Consider the following 25,049-nt stretch of genomic DNA (forward strand, 5'->3'; position numbering starts at 1 on the left):
CAGCAGAGAAGGGCTCCGGTGTACGGTGCAGTGCCCTTTCAGCACCACTGGAGCTCAGGGAAGAGCAGCTTAACGTCTGCGCGAGGGTTCGGGAGGGAACAGATGCAGAAACTGCAGGGAAATTAACTTAACAGTCCAAAATTAAAGAAATAGCTGCCATTTACACGCTATAAGAAGCTTTTAAAACGAGCTTGAGCACTTTTCCCCGTCGGCGTCTACCGGCCAAACGCTGAGTGGTTTCCAGTGAAATTAACTCTACTCCATCATTAGTCTCCTTCATTGAAATTACTCGGGGAGTAAAAAGAAAAAAAAAAGTTTTCTCTGTACACTACACTCAAGCTCACACATGTATGAAAAATTAGTACACCAAAATGAGACACATAATTATCATTATTATTATTATAGGACGAGATTTTTTTTATATATTTTTTTTTTTTTAGGTGGGAACATAACCACGCCCATTAAAGTCTCGCGAATTTAGTCAAAATCTCATCCACTAATTAAGTGATTAGTTAACACCACCAACAACAACATCAATCATCATCATCATCATCATCATAATATTAATAATGATAATTCGTCGAGGCCCAACCTGTGAGCAAACCAAGCAGCAACAAACCAATAGAGACCTTCATGCGTGTTTCGATACTCCAGACAGGAATTGAACGTTTAACCGTGCATTCACGACGTCCTCCGGCACATTAAGGACTTTCCACGGCGCTGAAACACCACACGATGCACCGTTAGCAATTGTTTTATGATAACAAAAAAGGTGACCGCCACACCTTCCATCTCCGCTCGTTACATTACATGACAGCTGTTTTGAACCAACGCCGCTACTACTACTATGAGTCACGAGAACACGCATTACAAACGCTCGTGCGCACGCGGCGCACACAAACACACGACACGGATTTAAAAGAAGCAAAAACAAACGTCGAGCAAACACAAGTTTCGCCTTACCTGCTTTTTGGGATGTTTGGCTCCTCCGGGTGCAGCACCGTCGCACATTTTTTCGTAGTAAACACGGCAGAGGAGCTTTAACTCAGCGTGTAAGAGTTGTTTACAAAGTTTCACCGTGAACTCCCATTGGTCTGGGCGAAGTTTAGTCGACGCCCCAGACCTCGGTCACAGGGCCGAGTGTCAGGCGTTGCTTCCTGGACTCGCTTCCTTCGCGTAGAGGGCAAACACGGGGAAGGAGGCGAGGCTGTTACACTTTGATGGTGTTTTTTTTCTTTCCTTTTTACTTTATAAGAATAACTTGAGGAAACATTGGCTCATTTCTGTGGTTAAGGTGAGTTAGGCAGCAACATACGCAAGAAAAAAAGAAAAAGAACAGGAAGATACATAAGCCTTCAATAGATAAATTCTCAGCACACAGGGGTATCAAACACACTTTAGTCTGGAGGTCCCATTCAGCCCAAATTCATCTCAATTAGGCTGGACAAGTAACATAACAGCACAATAACCTATAAATAAGGACAGATTTTTTCCATATATTTTATTGAAAAGAAGAAGAAGTAAAGTAGGATAATGTTTAAATTCAATAACTGTCCTTCAACAAAAAAAAATGAAAATAAATAATTTCTTGAGAAAAATAATCTCATATCTGCTGGTTAGTCCTGGCTCTCGCTGTTGTGTTCTGTCTACTTCTCTTCCGAAAACAGTGGGCAAATTAGGGACAGCAGGCATTTTCATTACAAAAGTGCAGTCTTTTAATTAAGTTTTTCACTTTGCAAAATCAAGCTGCAGGCCGGGTTAGACCCTCTGGACCCTCATAATTCATCAAAGATCCCTTGATTTCCTGAAAATAACCTAGTGAACACAATTCTGGATATAAACGGCTGACAATGTCCGTGATTTTGGATAAGGTGTCTGTGCACAAAATATCATCTTAACAAAAATATAATACAATTTATACTTTTTCTTTGGGTTATTTAATGAGTATTTTTTTGCTAATAAGACGCAAAGAGGATGTCTGCTTTTAGTCAGATTGTATTTTACATGCAGGATTTTTATATTACGGAATAACTGCTTGTTTTTTTTTTTTAACTCAGACTGTATTTAAATATGGACGTGTCTCCATTTCCTTGCAATGGCCAAACTGACACTATTTTCCTGGGAATGTGGAGCCACGATATCGATGACCCAGTCACAATTCCTCCAGCCTCACTCGTGTTTTTATTTAATTAATACTGCACTCTGCTCTACTTCCACCAGTCACAAGGAGATGTTGAATTATACATTGTTGACATGGGAACTGGTGGTCACCATTATGTCAAATTCTGTTTCTATAGTGTCAAATAACTAACTAAAAGGAAACTTAACCACAAAATGAACCCTGGACATGCATCAACATTATATTAATTATCTAAAATGACTGAAACCATTCTTGAAAAAAGTAACGATGGGTATTTTAGTTTGGCACATACATTAATGTGGAGGAGGTGAGCTTCTGCAGCCAGTCACCAGGGGGAGCTCTACTTGCTTTGGCTTCACTTTAAAGGAGCACTTCTGTTATCCATATTTATACTGTGTGTGCTTTTTACATGATAATCATCAACCTAGCTCACAGAGAGGATGAGAGCGTAGACACAATTGCTCATAAGCAGTAACAGCTCTATAGATAAGCTACAGATAAATGTTACGACAAATACTGCAACTACAGGCGTCACAGCAGTTACCAAAAGGCAGCTGGATCGTTGCACAATACACACCTCAAAGTTAACCTGATTAACATCTTACGTGACAGACATGTGATCTTAACTACCTCAACAACGTTCATCCTGTGACTTTCTGCTGTGAACGACTTCCTGCTGAGGTTTAAACATCTGTCAGCTAACAGAATGGATGAAGACTGATGGGATGGCAGGACACAGCTCAGGACACGGTTCTTTTACTAACTGCTGTCAGGTTGAGGTTTTATTTTTTTTTCCAATTAACATTTGCATTCGTGTTTTCATGGACTGTAGTATTCCGCTAGTAATCAGAATAAAAGCCCAATCAGAGTTGGTGCCAAATGCATCTGAGTGCCAAATGCCATTGTGCCAAAAAATAGAAACTCAACACGTATGACTAGCTATGCATACATCTCTTTATAAGCCAAATTTAAGCCTTAACCCTCCTAAGATAAACACACACATTACGTTTTAAGGTGATTGTAACCTCAACTATTTTAATTCATGCTTATCTTTTCATACATTCAGCGGAATACAAACAGGTAATACTAACTCCCCCTACTTCCTGCTTCTGATTTTCATAGTGTATTTTGTGATATGATCATAAGAATGTGAATATATTGAGTGTACTGCACATCTGTCAATGTATTCAGACAGGCTTATCCAATTTAGGATGTCACAGTTATCCCTGCCTTACTCACGCTTCGCTGAAAGTAACCTGTAGAAGCCTCAAAGAAGTTTCTGGCTAATGAATATGAATTTCACGGGAAAAGCCAGGAATAGAATTGACCACCTTGGTGGGCACGCATTAATAAGCCCTTTACAGCGGTGGGTTTAACTGAAGCCTCGCTTTGATGGGGCAAACTAATAATCTTGACGATAACAGAGTGTACTAAAGAATATATTTCTGCACAGACATCACACGGTCAATGTGAAAGGAAGGATGTCAAAAGACGGATGATGACTTTTACAATTTCCACAGACATACTGGATATGGATTAGCTCTTCCTGTTTGTGTCATTCATAAAGACGTTTGCATACATACATTCTGAATGACACGTTTTTTTTCCATAAGTAATTGTGAGCTAGATCAATTCTTGACCGTGATTGTCTTAATGTAATGTATCTGAAGAGAGAGAAAAACAGTCACTTCCCTCATAGTCATTGTGGTACGACAAGTCACGTTTTGAGCATGAGGACACGCAGTGACACAAACGTAAACAACAACGGAGAGAGGGGAGAGATGAGCGTTTTCGAGTTGGAAATGCCTCCACTGGAGTAGTGGTTAAAGCTGCAGCTTGGATCCCCAAGGGTCAGGGGTTCGCCTACTCGAAAAAAACAACAATAAACAAAACAAAACTTAAAAGTCTCTTGAGTCAAGACTTTGGAGTAAAATCAGTAAGTAGGGGAGAGGTTTTAAGAAGTTGGCCAGGCAGTATGTTCTGGAGGAAATGCTGCATTTTTGATAAAAAACTGTCAAAATCAAGTAATTAATAAAGTACAGTAAAGGTAACTGTGGCAACACCAGCTGTAACTTTGTTTAATCTAAACTATCAGTTAGTTAGTTAGTGAAACTAAATTTAGATCTTTAATTTAGTTGGGCGATGTAATATATTTGGATCACTTGATTTTACCTTTGGTATAGTTCTTACTATGAACTAGTTATTATTACATCTGGCTAATTAAGGCTAATTAATTAGCTGAATAATTATCTAATTAACTTAAGGTACCAGGCCAGCTATGTTGGACAAGTAACATATAAATTCACTTACCGAATAAAGACACATGTCTGGGACTTTCTGTTAGGACTTGTTGCAAAGCAACCAGGTATTATTTGCTTTTCAAATGATAAACATGGACAAAAACCTCAAACACATCCAAGAAGTAGTCTTTAACTCTTTGTGCTGATCAGGGTTTTGAGAAATCACTTTTTAGGGAAACATTTACTTACAGCACATTTTCGTATTTGCCGGGGTTACAAGACAAGGCAACATTGTAGGGACTGACCCTACAAACCTATACCCACCCACCAGAACTTAAACACTAAAAGATATTAACCGTTTCACATTCTGCTGGGTCGTGTATGGGACAGCAGTAGCTTTTTGAACCAATCAGAGCTCTGTACATGAGTTTTGTTTGAGTAAAGTAAAATTGCTTCCCGCAATATGTAATTTTATTCTGATGTCATTGATTAAAAAAAAAAATAGGCAAACCCAACAACTTTTTTAACCCAACTATTTTTTAACTGTGCGCCGACTTTGATTACTCGGGAACAACACCACTTCAGTGTCAGCGTCTGACTTTTGTGACACTACAGTCTTGGCTTTCAAAAGAGACCAAGACCAAGCATGAGCTCCAAAAGTTCATGAACAGCATTCAAGAACAAAATACATTAAAAGACCAAATTTAAAATAATTAATTAAAATGTATGATTAAAACCGGAAGTTAATCAAATCAAAATTAAAAGTAAGTGCAGCCCTAAAATAGTACTTAAAATTACTGATAAAAAGGCAGCTGAGTACGGATGAGTCTTCTGTCTTGAGTTAAATGAGTTTCAGCTGATCTACAGATTTCTAGGAGTTTGTTCCATATGTGGAGCGTAGAAGCTGAATGCACCTTCTCTATGTTTGGTACAGACTCTGGGAACTGACAAAAGACCTGATCCAGATGACGGTGATGTGTCATCTGGATCAGTACTCATACTGAGTCAGGAGGTCACTGATGTATTTTGACCCTAAACCATTCAAAGATTTATAGACCAGAAGCAGTACTTTAAAATCTATCCTCTGGCAGACAGGGAGCCAGTGTAATGACCTCAGAACTGGAGTGATGTGATCTACTTTCTTGGTCTTAGTGAGGACTCGAGCACCAGAGTTCTGAATCAGCTGCACTTGTATTATCGATTTTTTAGATAGACCTGTGAACACACTATTACTGTAATCGAGCCTACTGAAGATAAATGCATGGACAAGCTTCTCCATGTCCCGCTGAGACATCAGTCCCTTTATCCTTGAAATATTCTTCAGGTGACAGTAGGCCGTAACCGTCTTGACGTGTTTTTCAAAATTCGGGTCCGAGTTCATCACTGCGCACCGAATTTCTCGTCTGGTCTTGTAAGTCTATTTGCACGTGCTTTCACAAGTTGCAGTGCGTTGAACTCTCTCAGCCACTAAAAAACATGACTGAAATGATGTGTTTGATTGCCGTCATCCTGCTGTGCTGCTGAGAAAGGGAGGTTAGGATAAGGGGTTTGATGCTTCCTGGGAAACAGTCTGCAGGTTTTCAGAGAAATGGCACTATGTGAAACAAAAAAAAAAATATATAAATATATATATATATATATATATAAAGAAAAAATAAATTAATTTACATTGTTGCAAATATATATATATATATAGTCCAACTGCCTTTGTCACTGCAGGAAAATTCTGTCTGCCAATAATGGACAGACTAACAATACAAATCATTCTGTTCCATTTAAATGTCGTTCATTCTTTTCAGCCATAATGGTTGTGGACAATTTCATCTTGTAGCCGCTCCACATGGCGCATTCCCACCCAACGAGGTGGTTGCACGATGGCAATCATGTGCTTTGATTGTGCTGCTTTCATGGCCACCCAGCTCCTCTGGATGCGACTCAAAGTGTAGCAGGTGGACGGCAGCATGAGGTCCTGGATTAGGGACTATTTAATTGACAGATAGTGCAGTTTGGTCTCCTCCTGAGCACCGCGGTGGAAATGTTGCCAAACAGAAAGGTGTCTTGCTGGGAATCACACTTTTACCTTTCATTTCCACTCTCCGCACAGCAGGCTCCTGATTCTGCTTCAGCTGGTGTCATCTCCAGAGTTTCATTTGATGACAGCTCCAACCAGGAAACAAATGCACTCAGAGAAAAATTGACCTCTAAATTTGGCCTTTGTTAAAGTTTATTACCAGGTAAGAGACCATGACATAATCATGATCTCAAACCACTTCACCACAGTATGCAATCATTTTCACTGATATATATGGATGCCTTTGCGTTTTATCTCATTGCAAATGAACAAAATTGACCAAGCTTAAAAAAATACGTCTTGAAATGTATTTATGCACGGATCAACTCCACTGACATAAAGTCTGTCTGTATTGAACTAAAGTTGCTAAAGAGACACCCGCTTCAGTTTGATTTTAGTTCCACTTTGCTCCCAGGCTGATCACAGGCTATAATGCCTGCAAATCATTTTCTGGTTCATCTCCACTGTGAATGCTGGTTTCTTGTTATCTTAATAAAACACAGATTTCTGTCTTCATGTAGCCCAGGAAAATGTCACAATTAAAGCCCCACTGGCCCCAGAGCTACATATTGGCAGAATGAATATTAGAATTATGCATGTTCATCTGTGTTTCCCAGTTTCTCTCGGCAAAGAGCACTAATGACTCGCAACAAGAGCCAACTACCCATCTCTGAAACGTGTGTGCAGGTAACTGTTTTACTCTAATTAGAAGATATGAGAACAGAAATGGGTTGTTTCTTTCAAACCTTCCAAAACAATATGCAAACTGATTTTTCTTTAAAAAAATATATATATATATCTATATCTATACATTTCAAAATATGCAGTGATTGCTTAATTGAGTCCCACAGTTTGGATCTTTGGCTCCCACCGTTCTAAGAGGATGCAGCAGCTACTTTTTTTTTGTGAGTTTGCTTAATTATGATGCTTAATCCATAGTCTCTCTTGAGGGTTAGACTACTGCACAGCAGCAATTAAATCAAAGAACTGACTGAGGATGAGGAAATGTTTTTTCTTTCTTTCTTAATCTTTCTTTCTGAAGTAGAACAATGCAGAAGCATCTTGGTGTAAGCTATTGTTATTGCGCTTAGAAAATATGATTTGGAGCATGTTAATTATTTGCAGATTTCACACAGGAGAAAAGGCCTTGGGATGAAAGAACCGAACGCAACGGGGAGGGAGCAGAAATCACAAACAACACACAAAATAATGAATGTGAGACAGTTATTAGTACGTGAGGGAATTTTTAACGATGAGGCCTTCTTCGCTCAAACACACACGGACGCACACAACTGTACACAATACTAGACAATGAACGAATGAGGATTGACTACTCATTTGTTCATTTTTTAATGCGTAGTCTCCCAGAAAATGGAGCTGGTGGTGGACCTGAGGAGAACCAAGCTGCTGGGGACCCCTGTTGTCATCCAGTGGGTCAGTGTGGACATCAGTGAGGACTACAAATATATGGGGGTTCACACTGACAATAAGGTCTGGGTGACTGCCCGTGACCATCAACCTGTACAACTCCTTATTGTGAAATAACTTATGTTCACTTTCTTTTCATATACTTGTACATATTTCCGTACTTACTGCACTCTGGACTCACCATGTGCAATAATTTCCCGCTGTGCAACAACCCAGAACACATGGTCACTTACACATATTTTTGTCTATATTTCTTTTATTTTTTACATTGATGCACGTATTGTGTTTCTAATTGCCCACTTATTCTTACTTATTCTTATTGCCTGCATTGCTCTTTGTTCCGAGCAGGAGCTGCTGTAACTAAAAGTAATTTTCCCCTTGGGATCAATAAAGTAATTCCGATTCTGAGTCTGTTTGAGATAATGACTGCGTCGACTCACGTGAACTGAAGGTGAAATGAAATTCCTGCTGGACTGAATTATGACACAACAGCTTGTACAGTATATGTTGTTCCGTTACCCCTCTCACCTCAATCCATTAACAGGTGTGTTAAATGATAATTATTGTTGCAATAAAATACAACAGTGTGACATCACCTTTACATCTGTTATGCAGGAAATACAGCTATAGGCATGGATAGAGGCGCTCTAAAGAAAAAGGGGGACATCACAAGGCAGTGGCAATAGATTTCAAGGGGGAACCTCTGCACCTAGGTTAATCTGAACCATATCTTCCAATTGCATGTAGTCTAAGTAATATGTATCTAAGTTACAAGAGCTTACAATATTAAATACTTAGAGTGCTGTCCCAGACCAAGGTACAAGATAGGGACAGGACCCTCTGGTGTCTAGATGCTGCTGGTGGAGCTGATGGAAACTTCAGCCGTGACATCCTGGACAACTAGGAGATGGGGAGGAGGAAGGCTGCAAGATGGACGCTGTGAAAGTCAGATCATTGTGATTTATGGCGGGACGTGTTGGAAAAGAGATTCCTTGTTAAACATAAGCCTAAGCTTCACTTAAATAAGAAGTGTGTTCATGCCTGTGCACTGGTATTTTCACCGAAGGATCTGAAAATTTCTCTTTATGGGTAACATACTTATTCCTTAACTGCTGCCTTCAGTAATCATCAGAACACTGGCCACCCAACCACTCCCCAACACCAATGCCTGAACCACAGGTGAAGTTATTATGGGTATGTACACATGGAGGTCAGAGGCCAGATGGGGGACTGAATAAAAAACAACTGATACCCTCCCCTGGTTTTTGGCTTTTTGTCTGAGGCTCACTTTGGGGTGCCCAGGGAATGCTAGCGGGCTAATTAGCACAGTGCCAAGTGCTTAATCCCCATTGAAGTCATTAGTCTGTGAAACAAACTGTGGTGCTCAGATTGAAGGTAATTAAGAGCGATCCCTGACACATAGGCAGAGTGTTATTCCTCTAAGCTCAACTTCAGTGTCAGAGCAACTCTGTCCCTGCAGCTCAGAAGCAGCTGCAGCTCCTAAGTCCGGGCATAAGAATAACCGTACTTTACTTGTTTATGAGAGCGGCCTTAAACTGTCAATACGAGCAGTGTGGCTGTTAAATTTAAAGATAGTGATTGCTCTATTTTCTTTTTTCTTTTTGCTCTGTTTCTTCTTTCATTTGTTCACACTTTTCTCGCCGCTAATTATAGTCATACCATATCTTACGGGGTCCGTGTTCAATTTACGACCCACAATTAAAACCAGTAAGAGAGAGTAGAAGCAGCTCTGAATAACTCACCTTATTTAATTCTTGTTATCATTACCGAGTAGCGTTATCATGCTCCATTACCATGTAATGAGAACTCGCAGACAACAGCCTCACTCATGTGACATCAACTAAACATCAAATCGTCTCTCTGTGCAGACTTCACCATCACAGCAATTACCGGTTTTGGAGATGAGTAATATGGATGGTGAATAAACGGCGGCAAACACAGTTATACAAAAACCAATACATGGAAAGCATATATGTATGATTTGTTGACTTTCCTAATCACAGCAGTTATTTATGTTTTGCCCGCGTATTCCATTGCTCGTGAGTTTGGGCATTTATTCATCCAAGTCGATTGGTGATGGTACGCCCACAGAGGACACAGGAATGCTAAGTAGGGGAGAACAGAAGATCCATCACTTCTAATCTCTACGGCTTTGATGTAATGTCTAACAAGTCATTTCCCTCCTGTAATCTCACACTGAATGCAGCTTTGAGATTTTTATTCATAAGATGAGTGATATATATATGTGTGTGTATCTTCTTTGCGAAACCTGCACTTTCTGTAGTGGTGTCTCTAAAATTATTATCACAATGGACATAATGGAAATAAATAAATAAATAAAGAAATATATATATGTATATATATATATATATATATATAATTTCAAGTGCAAGTCTTGACCAGTAGGGGGAGAAAGAGCACACAAAATGACAGGAGGAATCTAATTCTTCTGGCGCAATGTTTCAGTCACAGAAAGCACAGGGAAGTTGAAGTCATCATTTACAAGATACACAGAGGAGGAAATGGAAATCTTGCACCTCATATTTACTTGTCCTCCTCATCATGATAGTCTTTTACGGAGAGAGGGGCCGCAGCATGTGTAGATATGTGCCTGAGTCAGGCGTGATCACATTACCAAACAAAACAAACGTGCCGTGACAAACACATACATGTCGACACGTAGCAAGGGGGCCTCTCTCAACAGAGGTGAGATGTCTCTATAATGTGAATCTCCTTTTATGGCACGTAGACATGATGTCAGTCATTCTTCAAGGGTGTTTTTTTTCTCAGTAAACACTGTCCTTCATCTCACCGGGGGGGGACTGCGGTGCAACAGCAAAACTCAGGTGTGTTCAGACCACCCACCAGTCCATCTGTGCCTCAAGGATTCACGTGTTACACCACCGGCTCTTCGCCAACTGATTACGAGGGAGGAGAAGGAGGACACGCAGGGAAGTTTGTCTTTTTTCTCTAATTTCATTTTAGCCCTTTGGCTTTTGGCTGAGAACGACAAAATAGAGGGTGAATTAAAAACTGATAGGACATGTACACTTGGACAGTTCATTAGGTCTCAACAAAGCAGCGATCCCAGCCCTGTGCTCCTAATGAATATGTGACATCATCTTGCTGCATTGTGCATGGCTAATGGAGGTGTACTGATGACATTTAGCTGTAGAGGACGAGCGGGAATTGTTCTTACACGTAGAGCAAGACGATATTAGCTGCAGCTTGTATATAAATGATCTTATAATGTAAGGACAATGGGAAGGGTAAATGTGTCTTAAAAGTGTTTGCATGTAATCTGAGGTGTAATAGACACGCTTGCTATTTCAATTATTCAAATTAGGCCGCATCAAACATCTGTTATATTTTTAGAAAGAAAAGGGGGGTGAACTTGTTCTAGGTCAGCAGCTATAAATATTTAGTTTTTTTAATTTTTAACATTTCCCAACATGTTACAGAAAATGGGCTTTGGTATGAATAAAATTAATATGCCTAAAAGCATATACACAGAAAAGTTTAGGAAATAATAATAATAAAAAAATAAAAAAATATTTATTCCACTTCTTCCAAATTCCTTCAAATTTAGTTTCCTGCAACTTCATGGTGAAAGTGGTTCTTTCCATTATAAAAATGTCAAGGATTATTTTGCACCAATCATCCATAGAGGACGGGTAATGGTTTTTCTAGCAGCTACACTCAGTAAACCAAACAGATATTTTTTCTTTTATTTTAATGCTTTTTGAATTTTTTGAAACACCTCCATCCAGTCAAAAATATTTTTCTGCCTAATGTGATTTCACATTCTGCATGGATACTGCACAACCAGCAACCATATTTAAGAGATTTGTGGCACGGACTGTGTTAATTCCTTTTTAAACAAATTGTTTCCTTCCTGTCATGTGCTGGCTCTTAAAATACAGAAAAAGACACAGGTAGCAAGTAAAAAAAATGTGACATTTATTATAATACTGAAAGATGCCGTTCCAGTCATCATCAGATTCTACATGTTTGTTTCAGTCAGATGTATGGATCAATAGCTGTGTTTCCATCCCTGTTTTTCGCTAAATAAAAGCAATATTTCAGTACAATTGTGCTTTGTAGTGTTTCCATTGAAAGGCGTCTCACAATATCCCATAGTTCTGTAAATTTCTCATCACGCGAGACTTTTGACACTTGAAGAAAATGGACTTGGTCACATGACACTCATGACACAAGTGTTTCCATTGCATTTGTGTGATAACGTTTTAAATATGAACACGTCTGAAAAACCACCTCATGAGAGTGTAAAAGTGTTTCAGCTTTTCAAAAAAAGGTGTTTCCATTACCGTTTTTTTATTATGATATTTGAGTTTTGCGCATTTTTATGGGTAATGGAAATGCATGTTTGTTTATCTTGTTTCTCCTGCACTTTTTTCTCTCTCTTCTCTGTTTCTACCCGGTTGGCTTTAGGCAGATGGGTCCCTCCATATGAGCCGGGTTCTGCTCAAGGTTTCTCCCTATTAAAAAGGAGTTTTTTCTTGCTACCACCGCCTCCAGGAGGTCTCAGGCCAGATTTTGTGAAGCGTCTTGAGACAATTTGAATTGTTATTGACGCTTTGTACATAAAATTGAATTGAACTGAACTAAAGCTGGGTTCAGGTGAATGTTTATCCACTCATAAAGTAAATCAACTTGCAGCTATTGTTTGCTTAGTATAAGCTGAGACATTACCTCCTCAATAGCATTGTGATAGTGGGAATCGTGGCTTCAGAACAAAGCGACAGACAGTGCCAGAAGTCAAATTGTTATTCTGGGCAAAGTGGATCTTTCTCACAATCAAATAATGGCTAGACTGAAGCTTTCTAAGGGGTAGCACATGGCACTCTAACATACTTTGAGGAAACAAGGATCAATTGCATCAAAAGCACGATCTGACAGACCAAAGGTGACCACACCATCAGAAGATCAATATATCCAGCTTTGTTCACTGAGAGACAGAAAAAGAAACTTCATCATAGTTAAAGAGTTTTAATAAATATAAAGTAGAAGAAGAACCCCAATCGGCAAAAGTTTCAAGTAGGATATTTTTGTGATGGTAAATGCAATTAGTCTGGAAGCCAGCCCAAAGTTTGTGCACCCAGATAATTTTTGTGGAGCAAAGAGGGTCTGGAGTTGCTCCACTGCTGTTTATTCCCTGGCAAATACTTGCTTGGCGAATCAGATAATTTAGATGGGCTTTATGCACACCATCTGAGTGCCATTGAGTTAAAAAAAATTGCAACAAATTGGCTCTGATTAGTTGTAGAACCAGACAATTGTGTGAAGCAGTATTTTATTTTCTGTACTGGCACCATAATGAAATCTGAATGGCGTGTAGCCAGACACATATTCAGAGAAGAGTATGTCAGGCTCATGTGTAATGAGGGGGAAAAATTTTGTATTCATCTCAAAGGGCAACATTGGGTCAGAAATTTTCAAGTCTGCGCCTGCACCGAATCGACTCCACCCAAACCAGGGAGAAGCAGCGCTCCATTCGTTAACCAGTGGTTTGCATCTGCACAGAGAAGGATTTGTCTACAGATTCTAAATTGACCCTAGGTGTGAGTGCGAATGGTTGTCTGCCTCTCTGTCTTAGCCCTGCGATAGACTGGAGACCTGTCCAGGGTGTACCCCGCCTCTTGCTCGGTGGCAGCTTTGATAGGGTCCAGCCCAAACGCGCCTCAAAGCTTTGCAACCTGAAGATCAAAGAAGACCAAGATGTGCTGACTGTCACTGGTTTCAACCTGACCCCCTGCAGACCGAGAAAGCCATGACATGTGTTGTTAGGTTTTGCACAAACTGCTGAGATTCAGTAGCCATGGACATTTCTGGAGATTAAACATTTCCCGTGTGATATGCAATTAACTGTTTTTTTTTTTTAAAAATGAAAGAAAAATACAGAGATCGTGCTTATTATTATTATCCTAACATTGTGGTGTCTGTCTGGCAACAGGACGTTGCTAGTGGGGACCTTTGGGTCCCGTAGGTTGAGGGAAGGGGCCTCTGTGGACCAGACTTGTTCCAGTGCATCCCACAGATAATTTTGCAGTGAATTTGGAGGTCAGGTTAACACCTTGTGCTGTTCTTCATGTTTCTTTCTTAAGTTATTCCTGAAGTATTTTTGTGTGTGCCTATGTCAGGCTGCACCTTGCAGGGGGTGGCCGCCGCCGTCATTGCTATGGGATAGGGGTGTATGGTCTGGTCTTGGCGTGTGGTACATGTCTAAGAAACATCCACATGAATGCCAGGTCCAAAAGTCTCGAAGCAGAACATTGAATTATTGTAAAATTGTCAATGTTGGAAATATGGGATGTGGTATGGAAATATGCAGAGAGCCTGTGAACTCACATAGTCAGAGTAAATCTTGAATTTAGCTCCTCAGTCCACTTGGACTATGTGCCTATTTGTTACTTCTATTGACTTTCCCATGGCCTTGATCTTGATTTGGAGAGGACTTGCCTCTCTCTCTCTCTCTCTCTCTGTATTTCAGGCCTATCACAACCCTTTCTGAGTGGATACCCTCCCCTCTCACACCTGAGTTTGATTTGATCATCAGGGGAGCTGTATAACAACCACCAGAATCAGCATTCCTTGCCATTTGGCCCCTGAGCTGTTTATTTAGGTGGTGCTTCTGTTACTGTGTTGATTGTGCCTAAATTCAGCTTGTTTTTATAGATTTGAAAGATTTTGTGCAATTAGTCTTGGCCACTTCATTCTATTTTTTTTTTTTCCCTTTTCTTATTTTTCCCATTTTCTGGTTAGTTAAGCAGCTCAGTGTTGCACTTTTGTTCGTGTCTTCAGATCACTTGAGCTTTTAATAGTTCTATAAGTGTGTTTCTCTATGTTTAGCACTGAATCCTTTGGGGCCCACAGCGCCTTATTTGTTTACGGTTTCCCTCAATACCTCTTGGTCTCTAAAAATAAAATCACAACTAGGGGTGTTGCAGCAGCCACTGCTTGTTTTGGTCACACATTTACATAGGTTTCTGAGTAAAAACCTGTTAACTTACGTTCCCCTGGACAATTACAACAGCTTGTGACAATATTTCTTGCACAAAAAGAGCCACATTTTTTTATTATTTTTTTTTTTTATAAAAGTGTGGGTGTCTTGGTACCAAGCGGTAAACTCTGGGAAGGGGAAGATTAAACCAACAAAAAGTGCCCAGAAGCAATTTTTTTTTTTTTCCCCCCAAATAGCCACTTGATTCTGGCTCCATCAGAGTCAATTGCCATAGACCTCCATGTTAAATTGCTCAACTTTACAGCAGAAATTACAGCCTGGACAGATTTGGTCATGATGACATTTTTTTCCATTTGCCGGGGAAAAAACAGGCCACTGACAAGAGAAGTAAATAACATTAACCATCTTGTGACAATACAATCTAGTGCTGGGAAACTTTTGAACCTGGCATTCATTTGGATGTTACCCTCATCACCTAGCAGTGGTGTGGTGGCAGATGGCAGGTGTATCTTATCCATTCAAATGATATCCAGCCATAAAGTCACTGCAGTTAACAGATCATCTCAATAACAGGCATAGCCCACTCCACCCAGTGCAGTTCGGATTTTGTAAACACCAGTCAACCGAGGCCGCCATTTGTTATTTTCATGAGAACATCAAAGGTCTTCTGGATCAGGGTGGTTATGTAGGAGCTGCTTTCTTGGACTTGAAAAGAGCATTTGACTTATTAAACCATAACATTCTCTTTTCAAAACTGTTCCTCTTCAACTTTTCTGATGGCGCACTCTGCTGGACGAGATCTGTCAAATAGAAAAGAGGCTGTACAGACTGGAAACTCAAAGTCACCTTACCTCAGCAGCTCAAGTGGTGTACCCCAAAGTTCCATTCTCGGGTCAATTCTATTCAGTCTCTATGTCAGTCTATGTAATAACCTAAAGTTTGCCCAAATGTTAATCTTAAACTTTGGTTTGATGATGCTGTACTATATGTCCATGCAAAAACAAAACAAGAAGTTGCTGCAGAATTATCAGCAGCACTGGATCAATCTTGTTTGCACTTTAACACTGAATAGATTGTTTGCATGTTCTCTCCTCAGTCAGCAGAGGGCAATCAACCATCTGTAGCCGTCAATGGAGAGAGACTTGATGTAGCAGAAGAGTGGAGTGGTCTTTGACACAAACCTATCGTTTAAAGCACATGTTAAAAAAGTTTCTTACTTCCAAATCAGCTAAAGTCTATATATGCATGCCACAATATTTTCACACATAAGTTACTGTTTTACAACCTGGACATGTGCAAAAGAAAGTAATCTCAAGAAGACAGTTAAAATTTTAAATGACAAACCTCTTCACTATCATTATTGTAATGTCCTAAAAAAAAGTATAATATTCTGGATATAGACAGCTACCAAATCTTTATTGATGCAATGAATTCATCCAGAGAAAACCCAGCTCCACCTCTTTGACCATACTTGAATTAGCCTGGAGGTACGAGGAGTCAGGGCACTGCTAAGATGCAAAAGCAGGTGCTGGTTCCCCATCTTTATATGCAGTCTCTCTGCCTAGAACACGAGTGCTTACCATGCTATCTACTAACATTAAAGTGTCTGGTTAATTTTGCTTGACAGAAATGATGTCACGATGACTATTAAATAGTTAACTGACACTTAGGTCATTAAACCTTTGCCGCAAAGTTATTTTAAGATCTTTTTTCTTACTACTCTGTGATGTGAGAAACCGCCGAATGCCAGAGGGAGCCTCACATTCAGGACACATCAAACGCGAACTGGCTCCTTGGCTTTCTGTCATCTCCTCCGGTGACAAAATCACAAAGTCACGCTTCTCACTTTTGCTCCTCAAAACTGTCAAAATCTCAGCCTTTCTACAGCCATCCGGTGGATTCACTTTGACGATTATGTGACTGATTACACTTCCCGTCCTATTTACCTGGAATGTGTCTGTTTCTCAGCAGGGCACCTTGTTAGCGCTGTTCTTGTGACCGCAGGGTCAAATTGTCAGTTCTGATTACTCCATGCTTTGTAAGTCATCGTGATTGTCACCATTATCACCTTCCTCATCAGTGAAACTGTGGAAGCGATAGTAATTGTAATTGCCTGCTTAGTGGTTGCCGATGTGTCTCTTTTGGTCCTCCCATGCCTGCCTGGCTCAAATAATATGTAATTAGCTGGATAGTGTTTGAGTCTTTAGAGCTTGTTTTGGAAATTGGAAGTTCATGCAAAAACACACATAGTTCGCATGGAGCCAAAAGCTGTTATTTAGCTGCAGTGCTTTGGAAAGGAATCTGAAATCATTATTTTTTTCTTTTTCAAAAAACAGATAACAAGTATGTTGATAGATGAGTATAAAAATCACCACTTTCTACTCTAAGACATTCACAGCTTTTTACGAACTGATGCACTTGCTGTTATCCTTCATCAAAATAATTAAAAACCTCCAACTTATTTTAAAGGCTAGAGTAAAGACAGAAAGTCAGATAAAGGGTTTCCTATTTTATTTCTAACACATTTTTCATTATAAGCAACCCTCAAAAGACGACAGGGATGAGATAAAAGTGAAATGTTCCCATGTCAGAGTAAATGCTGATAACTGCACAGGAGAATCTTCTATTCCTTGTACGTTTACCGTTAACATGTTTTTTGTTGTTGTTTTTTTTTTAACTGTTGTGCTTTTTATGTCTTTTTTTATATGCATTTTAATGCATTTCACAATTTCCTATCCTTAGAACCTTGGAGTTGAGCTTTCAACAATGAAGAGATACCTTTTCAAACAGAATCACATTTAAAATGTCAGCACAGACTCACAAATACAAAGTGGCTTGCACTTAAAAAATTGATATATATATGTGTGTTATTCTGACAGGGTCATAATTTTGAATGAAAATGTAATCATAGAAGCCAATGCTTCTTAGTTTCCCTCAACAAATATCTATCGAGAGTCTGGATAGCTTATTCATTTATTTTATTTTTTTATGGAAATCATTCACTCAGTGAAGACCCCTTAATTATTGTATGTTAAACAAGCAGATACTAATAGTACTGGTGTATCATCTGTGGAATTCATTCAAATACTAAGAGTAGTTATATAAGGTCGTTTGGAAGCAAAAAGCAAAACTGAGTGAAGTGACAGGAACTTGTAACTGAATATTCTGGCAGTTAGACACTGATGAGAAGCTGTACCATAGAGCACAGATGTGGGTAGTAAATAGGGAAGGGACAGGACCCCCTGGAGTCCCCTGGAGCAGATGGCCTTATACATCTTGAGACATCCTGCACAGCAAAAAAATGACGTTGAAATGCAAAGGCGAATTTTAAGACTGGAGACTGACTGGCCCGGAGAACACGGGGCACAACACAGGAGCAGCGATGGTAAAATTGTGAATGAACACATCTTCGTTATCACACTTTTGCCCAAGTTTTATTAGCAGTTTAGCGAGGAAGAGGCCAATCATAAAATAACATACAGTACAGGTAAAAGGATATGTAATTTTTGCAGTGGAGAAGATAGAGGGGTGGAGAAAAAACAAACAATTCACTATGAAATATTATGCGACCAACTCAAAACCTACAATAATGCAGTCAAACAGGGAAGATTATCCCACTTTTTAAAATCCATCACAGACAATAAAACCTTTTCATCACCATCGACCTTTTAACCAACGCTAATTTTAATAAATCCCCTCAGACGCCCGCTGTGAGGACTTTGCAGAAGCAAAATCATATCAAATCCAGTCTTTTACCTCATTAGAATGTTACTTTTAATACACCCGAACCGTTGTTTTTACCTGAGGCAAGGACACTTGGCCGAGGTTTTTCCCAAGTAAACCCCCCAACCTGCCTTTTAGATCCAATTCCCACTAACTTTTAAAAACATTTTATGAATTCCTTGAGGAACAGATTTTAAATATAGCAAATCGCTCTATTCAGACGGGTGTCTTCCACACTGCCTTCAAAATATCAGCGGTGAAGCCCCTTCCGAAGAAGAGTTACATTTTTAACAATTACTATTTTTAAATAAAATTTTTAGAAAAAATTGTTTTCAACCAAGTAAGTTATTTCTTTATTAGAAATGATATGGAGAAATTTCCATCTGGTTTTTAGATGAACCACAGTGCAGAGACAGTCCTTTTAAAGATTTTAAATGACATCAGGTGAAAAGCAGACTCGCAAAAACTCACAGTCTTGATCTTACTGGATCTTAGTCCTGCCTTTGATACAGTAGACCATCACATTTTATTAAACAGACTCAGAAGCTTGGTCGATGTCTCTACTGGTTCAACTCAACAGATCAATATTAAGTCTTTGTAAGTATGGATAAATGTTACTTCAAAAAGCATGAAATGAAGTGTGGCGTGCCCCAAGGGTCAATTTTGGGCCCAATTCTTTTTAATCGATATATGCCTCCACTTGGGGACGTCATCAGGATGGTACACAGCTGTACATCGCTGCGTCTCCTGATGACACAGGTCCAGTTGATACGTTTTCTAACTGTACTTTAGATATCCGGTCATGGATGGCAGAGAATGTCCTACAGTTCAACCAGCACAAAACAGAGGATTTAGTCATTGGTCCTGAACCCCAGAGAGAGAAAATTTTACCAAAACTACAGGATTTTAATCCTTCACAATGTATAAACAACCTTGGCATCATTTTTGACTCTGTGCTTACTTTTATTCCTCACATCAAAAATGTAACTAGGATAGGTTTTTACCAACTTATGATAGAGAATATAGCCAGAGTCCGCCTGTTTCTATCTCAGGCAAACACGGAAGTGTTGATGCATGCTTTTATCTCTCGTCAATAGGACTATTCTAATGCTCTGCTCTCTGGTCTTTCCAAAAAGACCATATCTGGTCTGCAGCTATTACAGAACTGATGAGGACCAGAGGGCGAGCACACACTACACAGATTTAGAAATCACTGCACTGGCTCCCCATGCATTTCAGGATCGATTTTAAGGTTCTTTTATCGGTTTTTAAATGTGTTAACAGTCTTGGGCCATCTTATTTATCTCAGCTGCTTTTATCATGTCAACCCTTGAGGACCCTGAGGTTCTCTGGGCTTTTAATCATCCCCAAAGTTAGATCAAAAACCCACAGGGAGGCTGCATTCAGCCTTTCCGACCCTTATTTATGAACCATAAAGACTGCAGGGACTGTTGATATTTTTATAAAGAGGCTCAAGACTTATCTCTTTGATTGCGTGCGTCATATGTGGGGGTGTTTTATGTTTTCATTTTGTGAAGCACTTTTTGTTGCATTTTTATTGTGTGAAAAGTGCTTGATTTAATTTGATTAGTGTATTGAAAGACATAAAGACACTCAGATTGATGTAGGTTTCATGAAGTTTTAGGAAGCGCATTAAGAAGGCTGATCCCAAATCTAATATCTGTCATTGTAACGTTGGCGTGAGCAGCTGGTTTTCTTTTCTCAGTCTGAAACTCATTTATGAACAGGTTTTGCTTTATTAGTTTCGTCCATACATTAAACATTTACACACCAGAAGAAAGCCAGTCTCATTTCCTAGGATCACATCCACCCTCAATTTAGACTGTTCACTGCACCGCCTCCTGGAAAGAGATACAGAGTCAGCAAATCCAGAACCTATAGACTTAAAAAAAAAGAAAAAAAAAAAAAAAACTACATCTTCTACGCTGTAGTTTGCTGGGGCAGCAGGCTGAGGGGAGTGGACGCCAGCAGACTGATGCGCCGGGCACTGTGGGAGTGAAGCTGGACCCTCTGACAGTTGCTGGTGGTGTCATTTCAGTGAAGTCTGAGAGTACTTTCATGACCACAGAGGTCAAGTTCAAGTTGGGTGAGGAATTTGATGAGACGACTGCAGATGGCCGCAACAACAAGACCACCATCACTTTTTGTACTATACCCTATATTCAGTGTTATTATGGAGCAACAACTTCATGAACACATGTTCACTCATACTTATTTTCACATTAATGCGTGTATTCTTACTGTAATTGCCTACTTATACTTACTTATTCTTATTGCCTACATAGCTCTATGTACACTTTGCAGTAACGAAAAGTAACTCACCCCTTGGGATTAATAAAGTGATTTTAATTCTGATAGAGAGCTGCTAAACTGTCATTTGTTGGCAATAAAAACTTCTTATGCTTATACAATATCAGTCAAGTGTTAAGTGCCAGATTTCCCTCAGTAACTTCCCTTTGGAGGCAACCAGCCTTGTGGTTTCCTTCTGCTTCCTGCCTTCTAACTGATTGCTGCATGGCCTCATATTCTCATCTCATCTTCTGCAACCGCTTATCCTCACTAGGGTCGCAGGGGTTGCTTAGGATAGGGTACCCCAGCTGTCATCGAGCAAGAGACGGGGTACACGCTGGACTGGTCGCCAGTCCATCGCAGGGCTAACACAGAGACAAACAACCATTCACACGCAGACCTAGGGTCAATTTAGAGTCACCAGTTAGCCTAAGAAGCATGTCTTTGGAGGTGAAAGGAAACCGGAGTACCTGGAGAGAACCCATGCAGACACAGGGAGAACATGCAAACTCCACCCAGAAAGAACCGAGCTGGGGTCTCATATTTTCATTTGAAAAATGTTGGACTATTCCTTTAATTGTCTTTGCCTGTGAACAAATCGTGGCTAAAGAATCTCCTGTGCATGTCCTGAATGCTTCAGCATTAGCAAAATTGACCCTGATGTAATGAGGAGATTTAACTTGCAGCTGATTTTAAAACGTCCACTGAATACACCACCAGAAAAAACTATGTCAAACACCAAGGAACAGAAGCACAGCAGAAAAGGCTTTCACAGCCTGTGGCTAACCTCATTAGGTCTCAGTTATAATACAAACAAAGGCCACCAGAAAATCCTCAGACCCAAAGAAATCTGATTAAAACACAAAACAGAGCACTGCTGCCACACCATATGAGGGTAGAGTTTAAGAGATGCACCAGGAGCTTTGCAAACCACAAAGATACAATTTTAAAACCTGTGATAAATTGATTCGAGCCACATCCTAAAAACTAACACCGAGGCAATGTTGTCTCTTCATTGAGGGGCTAGGACTTTGTCCGTCAGCGCAATGGATCAGGATCTACACATTCTGGGCACAGAAAATTGATGCAGCCTTGAAACGGCTGAATGATGTGACGTTACACTCAACTGGCACGAAAACAAAAGTGCCCTCTGAGGTGGTTTTCTCCACACAGCTTCCACCAGGAGGTTTAAATTTTCTACAGAGATAAATAGTCCTCCCATCTCATGCCAGAGGGAAAGGAGACAAGAGAAATAAATGGCAGAAACACACATCTGACTTCATGAAACCAGTCCGGAGGACAATTTTAATTTAGTTTCGACATTTCAGTGACAGGCTCAGATGAATCTGCTATTATGTTAAATTACAATGTACAATGCAATTTACCTGCGGTAATAAGCAGCAGTAATTACAGCTACGAATTACAGATGATTACGATGAATGAAGATATTTGCAGTCATAATCAGCCACAGTCAGAAATCCTTCATCAGGTTATCATTCTGGGCAAGTTGGTGCAATTTAATGCCCTTTTGTTTACATGGCTGCCTGTGTAGTAAGACAAGTTTTCATGAATATTCAGAAGGCCGGCAGCAGTTGATGCATTGCGCTGTGCAAAAGTTTAGGTGTTTGGATTCTTGTCCATCATTCAGCGCCATCAGGGGGATATTGGATTAGTGCTTTTGTTAACACTTTCTATGAAGGTTGTATTTATAATGCCCTATGAATGCACTCATAATATTTTATAAGGTGTCTATAAAGCATTATAATGGTCATTATTACATCTATACATATTCACAAGTCATCATAACCAACGTCATGATGCATTATGACAACTGTTTATGAATGATTATAATTTTAATCTGAATAGTGCATTATAAATATGTCAATATCTGCCCAGTCACTTGTTAGTTTTATGATGTATCATAACTACTTTGCTTTGCTAAATGTGTATAGTGATGCATAATGAGTTTTGACTTCGCCTATACTGCTTTATATCTGTAGCTATAAATATATGTAATAAAGTTATAATAATATATACATCTCCCTACAGCACACACTTATAAACAGCTATGCAATATCATAAGTGCTATTTTTCGGCTCTAAGTAAAGTCACAAGAATATGACACTATTATTAACAGATATAAGTTACTATGAGTAATCAAAAGGTGCAATGAACTAAGTCCTGAGTCTGCCATCTTTACCCCATACCCCAATATTATAAATGACTATGTTAATATCATAGGTGGTATTTGTCAGCTTTAAGTAAAGTAGAGCAAATGAGGTGTTGTAGATATATGATTATAAATAAATATGAGGCACAATGAAATGAGAGCCTGGACAGTAAAGACAAAAGGAATGTAATTAGATCACTTTATTTTCATCTAAACCAACACACATAATCAGAATGATTAAAAAAGTGGTAAAAAAAAAAGTGGCACGGCGTGGTCCGAGAGATCTGGCTCTTAAAAGTGCCTTTGGGTTGGTGAGGTGATTCAGGGTCAGAGGTCAGGAGATGGTTTGACAGCAACTACAAGAAGAACAGAGGCAAATCTTTGATGCTCTAGCTGGGTTTGCTTTTTATGCAGAAAGGTTTGATTGAAAACACATAAACAGATCACGTTTTTTTGTTTAAAGCAGTGTAATGAGACATTGTGTTACCGCATACCGCATATTCGCAAGACACGGCTAGTTTTCCCTCACAAGTTAGATCGTTTTCATATTTTTGCGTTTAATGATTGAAACCATTCAAAATCATTGCTTTAATACGTAAACCATGTGCTTCACGTAAGTAAAGTAAGGCATTAGCTCACAAAACACTAGCAGGACAGAGACACATCCTATCTGTCCCGGAGAGGGCTCAGTAAAGAAAGGAAAGAAAGTCCGCTTTACGACTAGTACATACAGTCAATGATTTACGACAGTGGGTGGAGCTGGGGACGGGGTGGGTGGGTGGGGTCAGAAGTCAGGGGTCATGGACTAAGGAATGACATTTCTACAATAATAATAATGATATTAATAAAGACAATATTAAAATAATATGTATAGATGGTAATAATGACCATTATAATGCTTTATAGACACCTTATAAAACATTATGAGTGCATTCATAGGTCATTATAAATATAACCATCATAGAAAGTGTTACCGTACTTTTTTAATGCATTGTGCGCCATCACAAGATCCCCCGAATACACAGCGAGATTCACGAAGGCATAGTGCAACAGATGGCGTGGTACCCACAGACAAAATCATGCTGTCAGTCTGGGATTAAATGCCGCAACAGAAATTATTTTAACTCCTAAATCAACAGAACGGCTCTGGCAGATTCTCTGAGCAACTTAAAAAAATCTTGAGAAACTGAACAGCGTGAACAGAAAGTGTAATGAGGAGAATTGGTGGTCTTTTCCAGGCAGACAGTCACACAAACCATTGATTTTATTGAGACCTTTTCTGCTTACGGCACTGTTTATCAAGTTAATCAATAAAGGAATAAATGACATGAACGTACAGTATGTTAGTCCCACTAATTCATCTTTGTAGTAGAGTCACTGACTGGGGGGAAGCTTTAATAACGGAGTGTATTAAATTAATTACACTGAGCTGAAGAAATAGCCTGGTGGCATAAAAGTGATGTGAGTCTAGACAGAAATGACACATTTCAGCAACTGCTAAACTTTTCTGTTAACAAATGACCCTGAAACCAAATGGATCAGATACTCAAAAAACAAACTGCAGTTTTTATTGTTGTCAGGCCGGGACTCGAAGCAGCACTCAGGACTCAGTATGCAGAGATGACTAGGGACTTTAATTGGAATGTACAGAGATCCCTTACAGAGGGACAACAAATGGCCACAAAAATTCCTGGACGTAATTCAAATCAGGGAAAACAAAAAACTCTCCAAAGGGAGGAAAATTCAAAATGAAGAAACAATTCACAAAATAAACACAAAACGCTCCGAATGGAGGGAACCTCAGAACTGAGGAAAAAAGCTAAGAAAAGACTAAACAAATCAAAGTAATCTCTCCGAGAGGATTCACAGGCTTACGTGAAAAATGCTTGGGAAGAAAACATGAAGCGAAGCACGAGAAGGTTGACGAAGACGACACTCTGGCACAAGACAAGGGGAACACAGAC

General features: G+C 39.5%; 1 long non-coding RNA gene across 2 annotated transcripts in view; it reads right to left on the reverse strand.

Moving 5' to 3' along the window:
- Positions 1–1,157, reverse strand: part of LOC125014374 — a 112,743-nt gene extending 111,586 nt beyond the window's left edge. For both annotated transcript variants that reach the window (XR_007113502.1, XR_007113501.1), the window contains exon 1: positions 964–1,157. This is a non-coding gene — a long non-coding RNA (uncharacterized LOC125014374). The remainder of the gene's footprint in view (positions 1–963) is intronic.
- Positions 1,158–25,049: the final 23,892 nt, after the last annotated feature.

The sequence above is a fragment of the Mugil cephalus genome, chromosome 10 (genome assembly GCF_022458985.1).
Source record: "Mugil cephalus isolate CIBA_MC_2020 chromosome 10, CIBA_Mcephalus_1.1, whole genome shotgun sequence".
Classification (NCBI taxonomy): Eukaryota; Metazoa; Chordata; class Actinopteri; order Mugiliformes; family Mugilidae; genus Mugil; species Mugil cephalus.